The sequence below is a fragment of the Idiotropiscis lumnitzeri genome, chromosome 7 (assembly GCF_059441095.1).
Source record: "Idiotropiscis lumnitzeri isolate Australia: NSW breed Sydney's pygmy pipehorse chromosome 7, RoL_Ilum_1.0, whole genome shotgun sequence".
Lineage (NCBI taxonomy): Eukaryota > Metazoa > Chordata > Actinopteri > Syngnathiformes > Syngnathidae > Idiotropiscis > Idiotropiscis lumnitzeri.
The window spans coordinates 16,217,035-16,238,728 of NC_142397.1; the positions used below are offsets into that span (position 1 = coordinate 16,217,035).

At 37.6% G+C, this 21,694-nt stretch overlaps 1 protein-coding gene across 1 annotated transcript in view; it reads left to right on the top strand.

The window, feature by feature from the left end:
* The window catches only part of lsamp (limbic system associated membrane protein), a 210,667-nt gene that overhangs the window by 63,829 nt on the left and 125,144 nt on the right, over positions 1-21,694 (top strand). The window lies entirely within an intron of this gene.

Sequence of the window (21,694 nt, forward strand, 5' to 3'; positions counted from 1 at the left end):
GCCTCAGAACGTCAAGCATGCTTTTTTTAAATTTTTTTTTTGGGAACTACTTTAATGCCAGTTAAAAAAAAAAAAAAAAAAAACCTTGTCCATGTCGAGCAGTCACCCACCCTTGCTGTTTTTTCTGGCTGCTCAGAAACTACTCACGTAATGCTAAGACCTTGCTCTCTACTTAAATACGGTAATCCTTTCCTCCGTGGCGACGAATAACCTACATCGCCGACGAGTATTGTCAGTAGAGGAGGACGGGGAGTATCAAATCATTTGACACAGCAAGCAAGAAGAGTGAACAGGAGAAGACAGAGTAGGCATGATAACAGTTAAACTAACGAGAAATGCTGAGTAGTGATACGCCGGAATAAGTGCTTCGGTGGTACAGTTCAGAAGTCTTAAATCCTGCGTTACAGTGGAAAGTAATCAACTATGCATAGCAAATTAGCGGGTAAATGAAGTGTAATATAACAGCTTCACTGCAAATGCTTTTCTGAAAACCAGAAATAAATCAGTACATGACGGTACGTCAGTCAGAAGATTATGATGTTAGCGATGCCTGATCTTGTCATATAAGGTGCTGAGGTTTAATTTTGAGTAGTGACATTTGTGCGTTGTTTCTAATTGACGTGCACATGGATTTTCCGCAGTTTTCTTCGGTGACAAGGTCACTTGGTTTTGTCGAAAATGTTTTGGGTAAGGTTGGGTATCAGTCAATTAAAAAAACTCTCATTTCCAATTAAAACCATGTCCCTTGTCTTTGTCACTTTTAGATAGTAGCAGTAGTTGCTATTCAGATGTCGTATCAACTAATTTCCCTGACCAGAGTTGTGGGATTAGAAGGGCGCCAGTAGCTTCTCTTGCGCAGCCCATGTGAGACCTTAGCATTAATATTTATAAAGTCATTTGAATAATGTGAATTCAAATGACAAAATGTGGTTTTGAAAACAGAGCAGCTGAAGTGACAAAGTTGGAAGAAATATGAGAAACAGTGCAGCCCAAAAGTCAAGGCTTTGGAGAGAAACCACCAGGAAGGAGTAAAAAGAAGGAGTTGGAGGGCGGTTAACAACGACAATGGGTATTGCACACTCGATAAATGGAAGATTGACCTTGCATCACACTAAGTGTTTGACAAGAATACTTGGAATATTGGTTATCAGTGACTGTACTGATGTACTGTATCTCATTTCACCCTTGCACTCCCCCACTGCTATCTGGGTGATGCAACAGCAACAAAAGAATCTGGACTACACAATTTCTCACAAAGTATAAAAGGATGCGGGTGAATGGAGCAATGGAGTTACAGTCCCAATGGATCAGCGAAAAGAAAATTAGATTAGGTGCCACTAAGGTGAGTGTTGCTCCCAAAAAGAAGGTAAAGAGACAGAAATAAAAAAAGAGCACCGTGAGTGAGTAAATGATCTCTCTCGGAAGATAACGTGCGATGAGAAAGGAGTGTGTGTTGCCTGTGAGGTGTTGCTGCTATTTGTGAGGATCTGCTCGACGGCAGAAGTACATTTCATAACTGTGGAACAGTCGAATGATAGTCTTTTGGAAAGTGTATTGGATTTTGGCTTTGTATGATAATCTTCCCCAAAATAACTGGCGAAGGGGGGCGATTATAGCGCTTGTTTCGATTTTTAACATCAAACTTACATCACAAACCTCAGAGGGACCAAAATAATTAAATTCTATTTTTATAAACTAGTGAACATATAGTAAATTTATTCTATACAATCATCCATAATATAACTAATTTGTTCTCTTTTTCATCCATTGTATCATCATTTAGTGGACATTCATTGGAATTCTATAGACAACATACTGCATATTCACAGTACAGTTTGTTGTATTTTCAAAGATTTTGTTACATTTTATGGGAGCGCGGAATTGCCAATGTGGAATAAAATGCTTTGACTTACAAATAAGTTGAAATGTATTTGCAAATATTTTCGAACTTACTTGTCGGCTAAATGGTACAAATGTAGCATTTTTTTCCCATAATGCAATTGTATTTAGTCTACATTATACTGATACGTTGATAAGTTAAGTCAATAAACATTGTTTTTTTTTTCACATATTTATGGTTTTATCATTATGTCTGCCATGTTTTCTCCTTTTGACATTGTTTCCCATGATGCCACTGGGAATTGACTGCCACAAGCGCAACTGCGCCTACTCCGTAGGCTAAACACAAATCATAAACTGCAGACTTAATAAAACCATACAATTATAAAACATATTGGCTAATGCAAAAAAATTACATATATTATACATATATTATATATATATATATTTATTTTATGTTTTTTTTACTCACGATTCTGCATTGTCAAGTCCAAGGCATTATGCTGAAAAAAGCTACGATTGTAGCATTTAGCCTCCATGTACGTTCAAACAGATTTGCGCATATGTTCGACCATATTTGCCAGTCCAAAATGTTTTACTCCACGTCAAATTCAGTCATATTTGTGTTTATTCAAATACATAGCGATACTTTCAAGTTCAATCACAATCTTCAGTATTTCATTTGAATGAATTATCTCCAAAATTGCTACTCCCAGATAGATGAACTGCAGTCGTTGTTGCGACTGTCTGCAAGTCAGCCATCAAATAATTCAAACGCTTCAAAATTGATTTGTAGAATAAACAATCGATTGTGTCAATTCTTGTATGTGATATTTCGAAATTGTTAACTGAATGTACAAGTTCTCCCCTCCTCCTCTCATTTATGCCTGCGCTCGACTGGCAACACTTTCGTTTCTACAAGTTTTTAAAGATGCAAAATCATACATCACAATTTGTCTCAGATTTGATCTCACATTGCAGGTGCTGAAGACATCTATTTGCATATTCCTCCCAGAAAATGCTAAATGAACTGTGTGGCAATTTTGCCCGTTTTATAAACACAATACATGGCGTGGCAGGTTAGTAGATTTCAGCCGCCACATCAGTTTTTGCTCTGTCACTGCCTGACTTATGGCCATGTTTGGGATTTCTGGCGGAAAGCAGCCCTTGGTATCGCAAACAAAATCCAAGTACAATTTCTCCCAGTACACATTAAGCGTTTATTTTGTCCTTTACGTCCTTCAGAGATTGTCCGATGACAGTTTGATATGTGGCGATCATAAATGTACACCAATATTTCCTCGGCGTAAATTCTTTGACAATATCCATTGCTTTGAGAAAGAGTCGGCGAGAGTTGTGAGTGGAGGGCGACTCAAAGGCGTGAATCATGACCTGACCCATGGGCTGGTGGAAGTCGATCTAGACCAGCTTGTAGTATAAATCCATAATTTCAATTTCATATGCAAATGATTCACATTATCCTTTATTAGACTGAAGCTCTTAGGCTCATTTTTCTTTTCTTATTTTAATCAAATTCTTACATGTTAGGATTGTTACAGGCTTGAACCGGATTGGATCGTCTTTGGTGGAGAGATTCTCTGTTGGCAAAATGAACATTTCTCACTCTGAACCACTTCTCAAAGTGATTTAATCAATTATTTTTTTTCTAGTAGTTGCAGGAAATAAAATCATCCAGATCCATATACATTCTTTAAGTAAACTGTAAAAAATGTATCTGGATCCAAATGATTTTATTTTGTGCACGCACTTGATGAAACAAAATTGAGTGAATTCCCTGTATTTACCTTCTCACAGATAATATTGGCATCTAAGGGGATGTTCTTTCTGCTACATCCCATAATACCAATATCAAAGGAAGGCTCAATCATTACATCCATCCGGGCACCGTCGACAACCTTTTTTTACACTCCCACAAAAACTGCTTTGTACAATTATACTTTTTGCCATTTGATTTCAAGACCCAATAAAATAATTTTTGTGATTCATTTCTAAATCAAATATGTTTGAAGATGGGCGACACGATGATAAAAGTACGTTAGCCCTCACTCTTTGTTGTTGTGTTTGCGTCCTCACATAACAGACACTTAAGGGGAAGTTAACTGTTTATTAAACACAGCTGCACAGAGTTTTCAGCTCTTAGCCCATATTGTACGGATGAAAGTATTTGATTGACAGCTAAAGGTCAAGCATGTTTCCAATGGATGCGGCACACACGCCCACACTATCCTACAGCTGGATGACAGACTGTGTTAAAACACCAACACAATTTCTTTTTGTCCGTGTACAGGGTCTTTTCTCTAGGATACTTTCATTCACTTTATAATGGTTTGCTGTGGCAAAACCTTGTCTGCTTTTTAAAATTTCAAGGAGGCTTACCTTGCCATGGGGCATCCTTCCATTCTCTGCCTCTTCTGGTGTTTGCCAGAAGCGTTTTGTAGCAGGTGTTTGTTTGTGTCACATCTTCGAGTGATGGCGGAAGATGTAATGTACAGGTTTGAATCACTATATTACTGTTATTTTAATAAATTATTAGCTCGTCAGGTAACATCAGCAATTACAATGCTCTGAAACCTTTTTATTTATCTATTTTTGAGTTATAGATATTAGAAAATTAAACTTAATACATGTCATTCATACTGTAAACGGCGGCACGGTGGTTGACTGGTTAACACAAACGGCTTGCAGTGCAGAGGTCATGGGTTCCGCCGGGCTCCGGCCTTCCTGTGTGGTGTTTGCTTGTTCCTCCAGTGCCTGCGTGTTGTACTAAGGTTCCCGACCATATTCCAAAAACACACATTGTAGGTTGATTATACACTCTAAAACACAGGTATCAAACTCAAGTCCCGGGGGCCAAATCCGGCCCACCTCATCATTTTATGAGGCCCACAACGGCAAATTCTGCGCAACTTGAGGTTTCTTGCAAAAATACCAAAATTGCAAATTGTCTTCAATTTTAATAACTTTAAAATACTGCAAGCATTTTTTTACCAATCACACTGATCACTGCCAAATGCATTGAACTGTAGTTGGATAAACAGCATTTTCTTGGATTCAGATTTGAAAAACTAGATTTCCATCAGTTTGTAGTATATATGCCATAATATGATGATGATGATTTCTATGGGTTCACTATCATAATGGCCCACCGAGGGAAACCAAAACTATGATACGGCCTGAGAGAAAAAAAATTGTTTGACACCCCTGCTCTTAAATGTCCATAGGTGGGCGAGATTGGTTGTATGTTTATTTGTGCGATTGTCTGGCAACCAGATCAAGAACGTGGTCCACTCCGTCTCAGTGTCTCCCGTGAAGTGGGTGAAGCTCTGCCATAGGTGGGAGTTTAACCATTTTCAGACTGTAGATTCTGCCAGACGTTTGGGTCTGCATCTTCCACCACCATCAAAGCCAACACACCACCAAATGGTGATCAGTTGATAGCCCCACCCCTCTCATCACTTGAGTGTCCAAAACAGGTGGCCGCAAATCTGATGACAGGACCATTAAGTTGATCATCGAACTGCGGCAGTGGTATACGGGTACCAAGTGGGAAACAACAACCATTCCTGTTATCACAACAATATGCTATAAATATATATATATATATATATATATATATATATATATATATGTACTTGAACTCTGCAGTCCAAACTGCTGCAAAAATAATCATGTAATCACGTTTATCTATTATAGATAGACAGGTCCTGAGGAAGGCTAATGCTGTTTGAATTGTCCTAATCGTCCCCACCTAAATGAGTTTGAGCTTTTGCCCTCAGACTGTCGTTTTAAGGCTCCTAGGAGGAGGACAAAAAGGCTCCAGGTTTCATTTGTCCCCCCGGCAATTTATTTACTTAATGGCAACTCGTCTTTGGTTGTTCTCATCTACCATTGATTATTTGCACATCTGCATTCTGCACATTTTGCAATACCTGATAATTGTCTATTCATGGTATGAAGTATGGATTGAACATGAGTGAGCAGTCTAGTATACGAGTATGGTATTTCCTTTTTTTTTATTGTTCTTGACTTTTAGCCTTTAAATAACGTCTTATCACTGCTGATACTGTCATTGTATACTGCACTTCTGATTCACCTTGAGCATACAAATCTGGCTGACTGAATACACAAGTGTAATTAGCAGTCTCGTGGAATGACAGAAGGCAGACGATTTGATTCAGTGACTTGAATTATTATAGTACAAAAATATTGCATAATATATCAATTGTATCTCTTGTAAAAACTCAACCACATACATGTGTTATACATACATCATACATCAATTGTGAATATTTGGGAAACTATTATTTACAAGCGTTCCCATATCCAGCAACATCTCAGAAGTGAGGAGTGGGCAATGACATCATGTCATCCCTCCATTTTTTGTGGTCTTTCCTATCATGTGTGTCTAACTAAAAATTTTCCGCAAATACATTTTTAGAAATATCTACGTTCTAACAAATAAAGTGATTCACAGTCTTGTTTGCCGAACACCCATAGAAAACTTCTAATATAATCAAACCTCCAACACCAGTAATATTTCGAATCAGTCAATCTGCGTCAAGTTGAAATATGAAAATCTTCAATAATGTTGCATAAGCATATTATTGTGATACCTTAAAAAAGGAGCAGATTTTTAACAGTCCTTGAAATGGAAATGCCTGCTCTGTATCACATCGTTTGACTTTGCTTTTTCAGTACATTCTAATCCCATTTGTCCATCTGTAAAGGGCATGTCAGCAGAATGAGAAAAATGAGAAAAGCAGAGCTTTATTAGGTGTGGCCACCTGAATAGAAATGAGGCATTTGCTTCTTCTCTTTCTGTCCATATTTTGTGAGAAAGAAAGCATGCCTCAAAACAATGCACTCTGCTTAATGAGTTATTTAAAGGTGCATCAGATTGACCACCTTGCTACACACTGAATTTATGTCCTTGTCCCAACCTTCGGAAGGAATCCTGAATCCATTTTCTTTATCATCTGGAGCAGACACAATGAGATGAATCAAATTGAATGAATAAAGGAGGGTGGAGGGAAAACAGAACAGATGCTAGTGGAACCAAGTTTGTTCCAACAATAACTTGGTATATAAAGGGGAATGGTCCTCCATCATACACGGTGTGGTAAGATCTAGTTTTGACCTGATATATGACTGTCTGCAAAAATAATGTGTTGAAATGTGATAAAGAAAAAGATTTAAAGAAGGAACTGGTCTCCTGAATGTGAGATAAATATATATATATATATATATATATATATATATATATATATATATGCTATCCCCAAAAAATTATACATCGCAGCTGATAACTCAAATTGTTTACTTTTTTCTTTGCAACTTGAACCAAATGATGGCAGCCAGACAAAACTTTGTAGAAAGGAAATTCATTCAAAACGCTACAAGTATCAAGATGCAGTTGAAGTGCAAAGACAAATTTCGAGGACTCGAATTATTGATAGATTGTAAATTCACCAGACCTCACACCACTAGACTTTTTTTTTTTGTGGGGATACCTAAAAGAAAGTCTATGAAACCAGCAACAGTCACTGATTTAGGAGCAACCGCTGAATGTGAATGCATTCAAATACCAAGGGGAATTGTTTCATGATGTCTGCTACTCAATCGTTCAGCGTTGTCGGCAGTGTCAAGTGTCACTTTGAGAACAGGCGGTGGCAAACAATAGAATGATTTTTGTCAATTCAAAGTTAAAGTTAAACAAATAATAATAAACATCTCTTTTACAATTCCACCATACACACACACACACACACCCACCCCCACACACACATATTAAATTGATTATTGATTATAAAAAAAAAATTCTGAAATAAACATTAATATTCCCTAATTGACATGCATGCAAATGGAACCGGCCCATTTTGTTATTGGCGGTGTTTGCGGAGATTTTATTTATTTCTCCACAGATTATAATTGCATTTCATTTTAATTGAAGAGGTTTATTTAGTATTTATGTTTTGAATTTTCTGGTAATTAATCTTGAGGCTTTTACCACAATTATTTAAAGAAAGATGATTTTGGGACATGGGGAGACCGTCTTGCGGCATATAATTAAATCTAAATGAATTTCATTATATTTTCAGTGATTACGCTCCTAAGTAACTGCCATATTGTTTTCACAACACTTATCAAAATTTTCTGCTGGCCTAGTGACCGGTTGTGGGGGGGCCCAATATCATTTACAAGCTTAAGTATTTTGATACATTGCTGTGTGAGTGTTTTTCATTTGTTTTAGTAGTATTGTCACAATACTGATAACTGTAATATAGGTCATTATAATTCAATCACGTCACCGATGAATTGTATGGGTTAGTATACATACTGCAATCGTCTGAAACACTCAGCAGATGGAGACCGCAAATCACACTGGATGATATCCTGATAAAACTTTCTAACCACATTGAAATCCAATGGTTTCTTAAATACGACAAATCATAATCTTCATCTCCACAAAACTCAGGCTTCATCATTTGAAGATGTAAAAGGTCTTCTTATTAATGCATAATTATGTCAGAGTATGTGTGTGTGTGTGGGGGGGGTGCACCTACATGTGGTTTTTTTTTTTTTTCTACTTCTGAGTCTTACTCTTCTTTCAATGAAACCCTCTGGGTGAACATTTGCTCCATTTGGAATCTCGGTAACTATTCAGGAGGTAAAATGCTTTTTCTGCCCATGCTTGCTTCCCATCATCCAAAGGAAATTGGCCACGTGGGTATTCTAAATGCAAATTGGAATCCATTTCATAAACTCCACTGACCCAATATGTGTATGCTGTTGTAAGGCTTTTTGGGAGAGAATGTTCAACATCTACTGTACATTTCTTGGTTATTATCATGTCTAAACATTGTTCTTGGACAAAAGACACATCCGAATATTAGCCTTTTTTTTTACGGGAAGGGCTAAATGAATACCAACTCATTGTACGCAAATATGAAAATAAAATAAGCCTGCATGATTATCCGTTAGTGATCATGAGGTTGCATCAAATGCCCCAACATTTGAAATTCACTTGGGCCCAATGAGACATTTAAAATTTTAGTTTGATAGAACCTCGCTTGCATTTTTTCAGAATGGTCTCATCGAACCACAAACAAAAACGTAGCTATGATGAATTTACACCAATGAATACACTGAACATTTTATCTGATCTGTTCGTTAGTTTTTTGTTTTTTTTACTTCCTGTGAAACTAAAAAAATATATATATACGTATCTTTTTTTAGCTGGTGATATTTTTCCCCAGAATTAATAACAATAATTACAAAAATATGTCATGTATTCATTGCCCATACAATCAAATTTACCTTTTATTCATTTTGATTCGGGGGAAAAAATCATTTCAACTAATAGTTGCTCTAATCTGCGTTTCATGTAATGAGGGGGTGATAATGAAGAATGAGGAAGAGACTGATGAGCTGCCAACATTGCTTCCACTCCTAATTCTAAAAATTCAGCTTTTTTTTGGGGGGGGGGGCAATTACTGAAGCAAATGCTGTTTTAAACTGGTGCCAGTTTGCCAGCTGGGATGCAGATTTTGAGATGCAATTTTTTTTATCTGGAAGAAGATTTGAAGATATGCTGATGAATTCTACCAAATATTCCTATCATGACATTGCAACTTTCCGCATGAAGAAATTGAAAGCAGGCCAGTAAAATTGTCTTTTATTGAGGTGAAAAATAAGATAATCACAATACATTTGACCAATAATTCTGGAGTAGAAGATCCATGTTAACACTGTCATAAACTGTATGTTAACAAGTTAAGCTTTATATAATAATACTAGAAATCAAACTACCCAAATAAAATAACTAACCCTTTGATGATGTGTGTGTGTGTGTGTGTGTGTGTAGTGAACAAAGAACTGAGAAGAGGGTTTTGTTGAAGGCTATTCTACATAATACACTGGACTTTTTACGTCTTCTGTGGTCCAGACAAATGTTGCTGTTAAACAGAAAAGTACAAAGACTAAATACTGCAATAAATTCATTTGATTGCTAATTGACAAAATGTGCTATAATTTTTTGAATCAGCACATAATTAACATATGACAGCTCCGAGCTCTGTGAGCCACTACTAAGAAGTGATAAGAGGACGATTTGTAGTATGAACTGTGAAATTAATGCTTTATCTACCATTTCCCGGTGCACTCATCTAAAAAATTATATCACATTACTCATTTATCAGTTCCACTTCAGATTATTGTGAATTTGCCTCACGGTTATAGTTCAACAGTTGGAATACATTGAAACATTTGGCTACTGTATATCATTTTTGTATTGTTTCTATTCAATATATATGCCAAAGCGTTTTTCTTTGATTTCGAAAACCATTGTCTGTGTCTGTATAGATGGATTTTTAATGGTGAGGGTTGCCAAGTAAGTATTCTGTCTGGTTGATCCACATTAATACACACATATATATATATATTTAGTTTGTTTTTTTTTTGTTTTTTTTTTGCGGGGCTGAAACCTGTCTTCGGACAGTAGTATGTGAGTTGCACCCTGAACTGGTTTCCAGCCAATCGCAGGGCACACAAAGACAAACAACCATCTACTATAACACTTACACATAGGCCCAATTTAGAGTGTTCAATCAACCTACCATGCATGTTTTTGGAATGTCGCAAGAAACCGGAGTACCCGGAGAAAACCCACGGGGGCTCTGGCAGACCAAGCAAATTCCACACAGGAAGACCACAGCTAGAATTGAACCCTGCACCTTTGCACTGTGAGGCCATTGTGCTAACCAATTATCAACCGCATTGCCGCCTGGTTAATCATTTTGCAATAATGTCCTGTCTGATGCTTTTTAAATGTAATAGTTTGAAAAATGTAGTGAGAATCGAATGGTGCTACTAGAAGACAACCTGTATTGATACATGTGTTTTGTACTTTCTCTCTTCTAGGTAAGTGCACCAATGACACCAACAGGACAGAAATAATCATTACTGTGAGTGAGGATCTACTATCTTCATCTGAGTGATTGTGTATTTGTTATTCGGTGGACTGGAAGGTGCTGCAATAGAGCTACCACTGAAAAATATGTGTGAAAATACACAAATCATGAAATAGAAATTTTAAGAAGCTCAATGTTGTCTGAGAGCTAAGCTCAAGCAATGATGATAAAATATGCGCAGACAAATGTAGCCAACTCTGATCCTTCAAAGCACCTGCTTCACAGACCGTCCAACTAATATGGTTAGGGAATGCCATTGGTTCCACTTTCACCGTAGCTAAAGTAATTTATTCCAGTCATTAATTGTCGCAATTGAGACTGGCTTGTTGCATTTCTTTGTTCGAGTGAGGTGAAGGGGGCTTCAGCTGAGTGTTTATCTGCTGGTGGGAATGACAGTGAAGGGTATTTCTGTTCTGGCCGGGCCCTCTCACATTCACTCCAACCTCCACATAGAAGCTTCTGAAGGGCGTACTTTCAAGAAGCACAGGGCTTCATCACTCAGCCTGCTGACTTCTTTTTGTTAGAGTTTTGAAAATCCTGCTCATAAGTTGTTGCTGCCCCAGCTTGTTAACAATCTCCTCCATCAGCTCCATGCTTCACACTGTCACGCTGTGCTCCATTAAAGCATCTGGCTTGCGTAAATAGATCTCTAACCTCCCACACTTCCTCATGAGGAGTTAGTGACAAGTAAACAGAGAAGTCAATCACAGGGAGGGATACTTGTATTCCTGAAAAACAACACGGATGCCCAAATGTTTTATAACTGACACCTGGTCCATCTGTGAATACAAATCAGGGAAAAGCGATGCTACCTGGCTCGTCGAAATCTCACTGTTTACGTTTACAATAATAATACTCGGGTTAAGGTCAAAATTACTGGTTCTGAATAACGTTTTGCGATAACCCGTTTACATGCGTGAGAGTTGTTCCCGCATTTGAGTATCCCGGTTTAACCGGCGACACCAGGACAATGTTGGAATGCAAATAGACGTCATTTCCGCTCGTTACTTTCTACTGACAATAAAAAACTTTATATTGATATTACTCACCAAACGAATAAAGCTAATGAATTCCTCCTTGCCCCAAGAGTTCAGAGTTTCGCCATGATTGGTTTACCTCTTCTTGTGTATTTCCGGCGAGTTGGCGCGCCAGACGTGTGAACTCATACACACATATACATATGTATGTATACACATTGTGTAATTTTCACAACAAAGACGGACGATAACGGGGAAAACATCGCAGAGAAATCAATGCTTAATTCAAGTAAGGCTCGCTTAGTGAGTGGGAATGCAAGATGGCCGCCGGTGGCTTCACTTCTCGCCACGGTGAGTAGTATCGTCGTTGATTGTACTTCCTGTACTACCAAGACCAAGATTCCTTGCGAATGTTCTGTTCAAAAGAGGTCACCCAATCGCATTTTTATGCCCAAATATTCAGTTAGAAAAGGATTGCAGTTGAGTGGACTTTTACGTACGCTTTGAGTCTCAATCTCAAATGCTTCAGTCAGACTACAAGTTCTGTCACCGTCCATTTCTTGAACATGATACGTAGCCCTACTTTAATTACTATTATATCCGTTCGTTCAACTCGGACTCATTCCACATTTATGTAATTTAAGTCTATTTTAATTACATTGTCAGTCAGTATCTAGACTCACTTTTGGACAGGCGATCGTCAAATATGCAGCTCAGCTCTCTAAACACATAAAATAATCAGATATAATTATGAAAACTTTCTTTCAAATGATTCTTGTACATGGATTGATTGTAGCCTTTCAGATTACTGACAGCAGTAAATTAAGATGGATATATGAAAGCCGCACAAACATTCAACTCCAAACTTTCACTGTCATGTTTTTGTTTTAATACCGATATTGCCTTCCTTGTTTAATTTCATCAAAAGTAATGAATCTGACAAACGGTGATGAACAGCATGATATGTGATGAATATTAATACCCATGAAGTCGTCCCTCAGTGGGATGATTATTGACAGCAGCCTGTCAGTTAATATACACGTCAAGGAATCAAACGAGATTGCAAATAATTCAAATGTTGCAAATCATCTCATTCCCAGAAACTCAAATTAGATCGCAATGTTTTTTTTTTTTATATCAAGATTTAAAGGTGTTGTTTCCTCAAATAGCAAATTATATACTGTACTTTGTCAGTTCTCGCAAATGTGCTGCAAATATAAAGTAAATAGCAAGCCTGGAATTCACTGTATGGGAACTTAATACTCGTAAATCTTCCGCCTTTGACAGAAACCAGCGCAAAGGTACTTTGTCTTCTGCATGTTGACAACGACCTGTACTGAAGCTGATCAGTACAAAGGCCATTGTTTATTTCAGGTCATACTGCCTCGTGTTCGTGTGTTCAATTTAAAGGCATGAACGCTTCATGGGAATTTTGGTCAAATCTTTGAGAAAGTTAGTTAGCATCTGATCAAACCATGAGCACAGAACTCTTGATTCACCTTACTTAGTAACATGGCAGCATTTTATTCCAATGCCAGTTAAAACTGAGCACAAAAAAAGGCCTTTTTTCCAATTAATATTATCTTCTACTGAAATTAGTTTCGCTAAAGTAAGGCCTAACGGTGCTGAGTCGTTAAATTGAGACAAATAGTTCAGACTCTAGTATTGAGAGGTTCATTAAGTTTTCAATAACTTACTTAATGACAAAAGCATTTCTTATCAGCCTGTCTATCTTGGCACATTTTGACATCTGCACGTCTGAGAACAAAGAGGACAAAAGCAGAGGAGCATCCACTTATTTTTTAATTGGAGAGGGAAAAAAAACAAAAAAAACAGGCCACCACAAAATGTTGCTGTATTGTAATTCATCCACGAAAAAAAAAAAGATTTTATGATATACAGTACTACCAAACTTCAACCAATGTTGAAATACTACACATGGAAGTAAATGACTAATTGCCCGATATCAATTCATAAAACCATATATCGATACTTTTAATAACATATTTTCCCCATAAGTTTACATGACTACACGCATCATGTGAGATGTTGTCTATGCGAAAGTAGCGTATCAAAACTAAATAGCGGAAGCAAGCGAAGTCAGCGCCAACAAGCATCAAGGCTGATGCATTTAGTGTTTTGATCAGATCATGATAAATAAAACGGACATGATTGAAGTGTGCTGGCTTCAATTTTTACTGAAAATAAGAATTCATATTTTTACTACTGGACTTTTTTACAACAAGTAGTTTGTACTAATTGGAACATTGGTTCGTCTGAGAATGCCTTCCATTCATAAGTAAAATTGTGAAATCCTTGATTGAATCGAAAATCAAAGTGAATGGTAAATCCAAAATCTAATCGAATCGAAATAAATGTGTCGACTCGAAATCGAAATTCAGCCCTAATTTCAACTGACTTTACTTTGGGATACCCTTCCTGACGTAGCCATTGGTCTCGACTCCCTTAGTTGCTGGGTAACGGGGTACATTACCGTTGCATACGGTAGAGCCGCCGCATGTACTACAAATATACATCACAGACATAAATACACAGACATGACATGTTACACACAGGCTACGGGCATCTATACTGCAAAAGTAGAAGGGAAGATTTAAAAGCTTTCGGGGGAAGAGTCTCTCCTCTGATACCACCAGCTTTCAAAGGAGTGATGTTTTCTATTCATGCTGAACTGCCAGTGGGTGTTTAGATATGCTCCGTCTTCTCCTCTGCTCTTTGTCTCTCACGGTATCACCTTCAATTTCAAAGCTGTTGTTGTTTCCCCTTGTTTTGCCAGCCTCCACAAACACAGTCACCAGTGTCTCCAGCTGCTCTGTGCTTTTTCTCTTCTTTCCGCCTCCCACATTTATTCTTTTTCTGCTCATCATCATCGAGTCATTCAATGTCACTCCTCATACCACATGCACACTCACGCTTGCGCACACACACTCAAAGGGTTTTGATCCTCAGGAATAATGGAGGAGGAAAAAAAATGACTAATAAAGAAAGTGTTTGCATTCAGTTGTCTTCTTAAAAGACTCACCCAGTCACACAATAATGCTTTAATTAAACAGCGCGAGTCGCTTTCATGAAGAAAATAATCACATTTTGGTCAACACGAGGATTAATTGAATTTTGTTTTTTTTATTGAAGTTGTTCATTTTCGGATGCAATACCGAAAATGGTTTCTTTTCATTTACCCCCCCTTGAAATAGTCTATTTTTGGGGGGTTTAGCACTTGTATGCAAGTTGCAACTTTCTATCATTGCAAATGACAGCTGCACTCATTCATCTTAGCTTTTGCTTTTATTATTTATTTATTATTTATAGATTTCTGTGGATTAATCCAACCATGTCTGAAATAATTAGACGTATTTCATACTCCCCTTGTCCACAAGCGTCAAGGTGCTTTTTGTCTCGCTCCTCATCTCAGATTCAACAGCAGGCCAACCTCACCTGGCATGGACAAGAGCCTGTCAGGCTCCATGGGAGCAAAGAGCTAATTAGTGGGAAGCACACTGGCTACTTTCATGTGCTCGCCATCACCCATATTTTCCAGATGTTTGTTTGCTTCAAATACATTATCAAAGATTTTGACACCAATGACTGCAAAATATTACAAATACAAATCAAATAAATATTTCTGAGTGTAGCAGTGGAAGAGAGTTGCCACACACACCTAATAAATAAATAAAACTTCTCAAAACCACCTCACGAAAGGAAAAAAGCCACTTGAGTTTTTGTGTACACAAAAATACATTATGTTACTTCTTGACAGTGATAACTATTATTATGAGGAACAATGTTGAGACAGATTTTGTGTCTTTAATGTCTAATGTGGCTGTAAATGTACACCTACATTTTTAAGCATCATATTTAACTTAATTAGTGACATTAGGCTCATTAACATTATAAAAAAGCCATTAATTTAAGCTCCTTTGTAGATGCAAATTGTTTTTTGCCAAATAGTGCTACACTTGTGTAAGGTTTCTGTTGAGTTTTCGTACTGCATGCTGTGATCGCCGTCTGTTTCGAAATGAGTCTGATCCGTGGCGTTGTTGCCAGAGTTAGCCATTGAATGAAAATTGGTAGTGTGTTCAGTGTTGTTATAATATAGATCATTGTACTGATTATAATATTTGGACCAATTGAGATGTTTCACCGCGTTTGGCTGGCACCAGTTCACGGTGTACCCCGCCTACTGCCCGAAGATGGCTAGGATAAGTTCTAGCACCCTCCGCGACCCTCGTAAGGAGAAGCGGTACACATAATGGATGGATGGATGGTATGTTTCTACGTGTTACTTTATTTTTTGTTTTTAAAGTAGTTTATATTTAAGCGACTGTCCTTTAAGACATGTTTCAGTTTAAACCTAAATATGTTTAATACTACGAGATTGGCGGGCTGGAAGCGAGGAAATTTGTCTTATTTTATTTATTTATTTATTTTTTAGATCAAATAAATAGTTCTAGATTAGCGGTTTGGATGGCTGGATGGATGGATCTACTCAGGAATCCAACAAACGTTTTTACTTGGAGTATAATTGCCCCTGACTCCAAATTTTAGGGGCGCAAACCAGCAAAGACAATATTCACATTTCCTTTTTATTTATTTACCACATTACTGATGCGTAGCAACTCATACAAACAGCACTTCCTGCCTTCTTTTGCTGTGACAGCCTCACAATATTTACTGTCAGGATTGGTCTCCGGGAACGTGACATTTAACTGTGTAGAAAGTAAACACTGATAGCACTCTTTACCTTTGGTCAGCATTTATAGGAGTTATGTGAAATTATATAGATTTGCATGAGAACCCAAAGAAAAGAACTACTTTTTTCCCAGATTAGCCGATCGCAGGAGGTATGATATGATTATTGGCCTTAAAGGGGAGGTCAACCCCAAAACATTATTTTCAACAATATGATCTAAGTGGCTTAATATTGCGTTTGTGCAATATGAGTTAAGCAACAAATTCCACCCGAGCTATCTCAGGGGGTGACCATTTTGTCACTTTTATTGACTGAAAATGACATTGCAGTTGCTCAGGGCTCAGATCATGACCAATCTCAGCTTCAGAAAACAGGTGAAAACATGGCATGCATTTTGCTGCTTCACTAACTCACTTACGCTTTTTGCTAAGAATATTTTGCATTGACTTCCCCTTTAAAATAAAATCCCTCATTTCTATCCACCCAAAAAGTACAATTTCAGATTTTGTTAGATCCCCCCCCCCACCCCCAATATTGCTGGGCTCCTCATAATAAGTAAAGTAACAGCATGTGAAATAATTCTGTGCACAGCACAACTTTTAACTGCCACATATCTAATTTACATGCTAAAATAATTGCTGCAAGACTATACAAGTAGTTAAAATGGTGGTGTACGTTTCTATACATCATGTAGAATATTGAAATATAAAGGGAATGCCTTACTGAAAATGGACACACGTCTTTTTTTTTTTTTTTTTTTTTTTGCAGCTGCCTGATATAGTTATAGTGACACAAACACACTAACTCCCAAGGTGAAAACAACACCAGCATGCTGTCACAGCTGGTACAGAATAACAAGTAACCACTGGCAAGATTTGCATTGCATGGCCCAGGTGCTCGTCTCTCTGTGCTTCTTCAGGTGTTTGCCCAAAACAGATGAACAAAGAGATGAGCCACTTGTTGCAAGCTTGCCCCAAACGGCCCATTACTGATGGCCAAGAGCTCCACAAGATAGTTTACTATGCGGCAGTGACACTTGCAATGACATAACCATGTTTCTTCACAGCTGCAGTTTATGACATATTGCAGGGCCAGTGCAACAAGTGGATTTTAATGGTTCCCTAAAAATTCAACTCTGAAATAATGAAAGGAGCTGTGTTGTTCGGGCTACGTTTAAAGCGATGTCCCCGGTGGCCACGGCGGTCCCGTTTGGCCAAGAATGTGGTGTGCTGCGGCTTTTATGGCCTTTTTTTCCCGGGCGTATTAAAGTCTTGCTAAGTTTTCTCACATCTCTCACGGCTTCAATGATGGCCAGTGGAGGTACGGGGCTTCTAAATTTTCCATTCCCAAAGGTCATTCTGTGGTCTTCCATAGATGTCAGCAAGCTCCCTCTGACTTTCTGATGGGGTCCTTCATGTTTGTCGCGTTCTGTTACGGCTTACTACAGATGAAACTTGGACGATGGGCGGCTTTGAAGCAAGCAAGTTTGGAGCTCCAGCAGAGTTGAATGAAGCTCAGTACGACCTAAAATTCTAACTACTCAGAAAAGCTTTTGTGTCTGTGTGTGGTGTGAAACTTTGGAATAGCAAACAACATCAACAATGCAAAAATATTCAAAGGTTTAAAATGTTATTTCTTGCCACAGTGTGTTCAGAAAAGGTCTTTAAATCAAAGCAGTGCTCTCCAGCCGTTCCTTACTATTACGAGTATATTGTCCAGAAATGGCCCTCCCGGAACACGGCCATTTTGTGGATGGCGGCCGGAGGATGAGAAGTGTTTTTAAAAAGGACGGACCGTGTTTTTTATTCCGTCCCTTTAACTGCCCTTAAGAAGGCAAAGTTTGCATTGTTTACATCCCAATTCTGCATATTACGGTTGTTACAACATAATGTGGTGGCATTACCATAGGCAACAAATAAGTATTAAGTCATTCGTATTTTGGTATTTATTTTTTTATTTTTATTATTTTTGTTAATGTAATATTCATTGCTGATTGGGTACTTGCTCAGCATTGAGTCCTAAGGTTTTAGTAGCAGACTAGCTCATTTTAATTGTTCTTCTGGCCACTCCCTTTCAGGCAAAATTGTTACCAATTTGTTGGAATATGACAATGTCTGTGTTGTTTTTGCTATTGCCTGAAATAAAAATAAAAAGTAATGATTCCAATGAAAAATCCTGCACCTTTTGAGTTTTGATTTGGAAGAATAAGTTGTAAGAGCAATTTTGTCCGTGTTGAAAAAAAAAATAAAAGTGAGACATGTGGGCCACGATTTTGATGAATACCCATTTAATTTTCTTTTCATAAATAAATGAGTTTATGCAGGATGTTGATCTTGCAAGAACTCTGTTCGAGTTTATTTTTTCTCCATTAACAGTATTCTAGTGAGTGTGTGATTTTCATGTTTTTTGGTGATTCGTCTACCTTTAGAACTGGTATTTCATTATTAAATGAAAAACGATTTACTACAAATGACTTGTGTTATTTAAACTTGTTATTATTATTGCTGTGGTGATTGATGTGCTCTCAGGCAATTTTAAAGCCATATTTTAAATCCATAGAAAATTGATCGCGGTAATGACTTGAGGGAGCGAGCTTGACAGTGAGTTTGAATAATCGAACTCGAGTCATAAGTTAGTGAAAGAAGCAAGTGTTGATTCCAAACCTTTTCTGCCTTTCTTGAAAGTATTTTCTTTTGCATTGGCATTGTCTTGGCTCTGTAGTCAGAATATTGTCAGGCAAGTTGAGCATGGGATGCAAGTTATTGATAGAGACCCAGAGATACATTTCCCATATCGCAAAACATCTTTCCCCACTGAAATGAAGGAAATCCAATTATTTCTTTCCAGACGCCCCAAAACAAACATTTTTTTTTCCATGAGGAAATATTACACTCAACAATATTGTAGTGTATAAAAACAAGCAGTAGTACCATTTGTTGTGCACAAAACCCTGCAAATAAAATGCACACAGAAAACACGACTGCACCTAAGGGCTGAGTGACAGCTTACGTCTCGAACCACTCCTAAGTCAAGGAATTCATATCTCAAGGCAACATTGTGCTAATCTATTTTGACTTGCAGAAAAACGTTTTGAAAGAGCAACCAAATTGAATTGCATATTACATAAAAATGAGACACGAGATAAATTGTACATATCAGCAAAAATCTTTTACAATCAAAACAATCATGCTCATCTATACTTTAGAAAATATTGCAAATGTTGTTTGTACGACTTTCATTATTGTATTATCGTTGAAAGTCACATCACAAGAGCTAAACATTGCAGCAAACAAGGCAACAACTGAAGAGGCCTTAAAGCCAAAAAAACTAAATTTCTGACTCATTCAAAATCTTTTGACAAATTGCACAATTATGTTTACTTTGTGCCACGGCTGTCAATCGTCAATTTCTAATTGGAAGTAATCATAAATGAAAAAAAAAAACATGTCATTGTCCAACATAATGAAAATTAATTAATTAAAATGCTAAATGGAGTGTACTACATATCGTACGGTGGCTGCCCAAAGAGCTTTACAAACACTCACATAAATGTCACATTATCTATTGAAATGTTTACTATAGCATCTGTTTGAACTCCTAAAACACCAAAACGTTTTATTTCAAAGTTTAAAATGGCTCCCCTTAACCAGAATACTACTCCACATTGTGATCAAGGGTAGAATCCAATCCAACGTTGCTAGCGTTCCTACTCCTATCCTGAAATGTTCGTCATCATCATCTTCTTCTTCTTTTTCTTTTCTTCTTCGTTAATTGGCGGATTACTGATTTTTGGTGTATTCCGCCACCTTCTATGAAGGAAATGCAACGCCGTAAAAACACGCAACAGTCGCAAACTGACGAAATGGCTCCGCTAGTTAACTCAGTCAACTAATAACCCTGAGCCGAGTTGTAATTATTAGCAAGATTGCAAGCAACACAATGCCTTCCTTTATGTTATATAGTTTTTAGCTACATTTGTTTTTCTTTGACTGCATTTGGATTTATCTGGAATGTATCATCCCTATGTTAGGGGATTCACTAAGGTAATCATTTGGCATTGCAAAATCTCCACTCTTGCCATGGTGTGTGTGTGTGTGCGTGGGGGTGTGTTTGCCAGTGTGTGTGAGGGGAATGAAAGGAATGAATGTGTGACCATGTGAGTTGTAGATTTGCACGTTGGCAGGCATGTGCATATTTATAGAGTAATACGTGTGACCGTCTGTTCTGGAGAACATTTGTATGTCAGTGTGCTTGAGCATGACTAAATGTAGCATAGGAGTGGGTGTGTGCATGCGGTGCCAAAAAAAAAAAAAAAAAAAAGAAAATGATGCCCCCTGCCATTAACTGGATTCATATTACATAACAGCTTTAAAATCACCTTTCATTTTGCTACAGCATTTTGTAATAATTGTTAGAAAATCCACATCCCAGTCAAGAGATCCCGTTCCAGTTACCTGCAACCCCAATGAGCTTAAGTGCTACAGAGCATCGGTAGGTTGGATGTTTTTTTTCAGATCCACATTTTCAATTGGAGCATCAGTTTTTACAAAGAACAGAAAAAAGAAACGGACAACAAAGACGCACATTTGTCTGCTGCAGCTTCACGTATGTAATCAATTTCTCTACGCACTCTTTTCTCTCTGAAGTATGCTTTGATTTGGCAAGCATTTAGTCATAACACTCACCTGAAAACCTGCACCAACATCTGTTCTCGGCTGTTTCACTGAATAGTTTACCCATATGAATTGCTGATACCCAGGGTCAGGCAAATACAATCTTGTGTCTATGCACATCAGGTTGCAATCGTCTTGGTTAAACTACTATACACCGATACTGTATATAGATGCTAATGAGGGTGTATTTGGGCTGAAAATAATGCGACAGCCATGAAGAGTCACTTTTATCAACTGGGGGTGTCTCGATACAACATTTTCCACCTCAGATTTCGATATTGTCCAATACGATATGAACAGGAATGACACATGCTGTAATTTATTTTTTTAGTATGAATTGTGAGGTGAGACTTGACCAAGTAATACTATAAAACCGAATAACAATAGTCAGGAATGGTAGGTATGAGAATATATGACCCATTTATTCCAAACATGGGGTGCATCTGACTACTAAATGGATATATACGTACAGTTACTAGTTACCTGTTAAAAAATGCAGTTAGT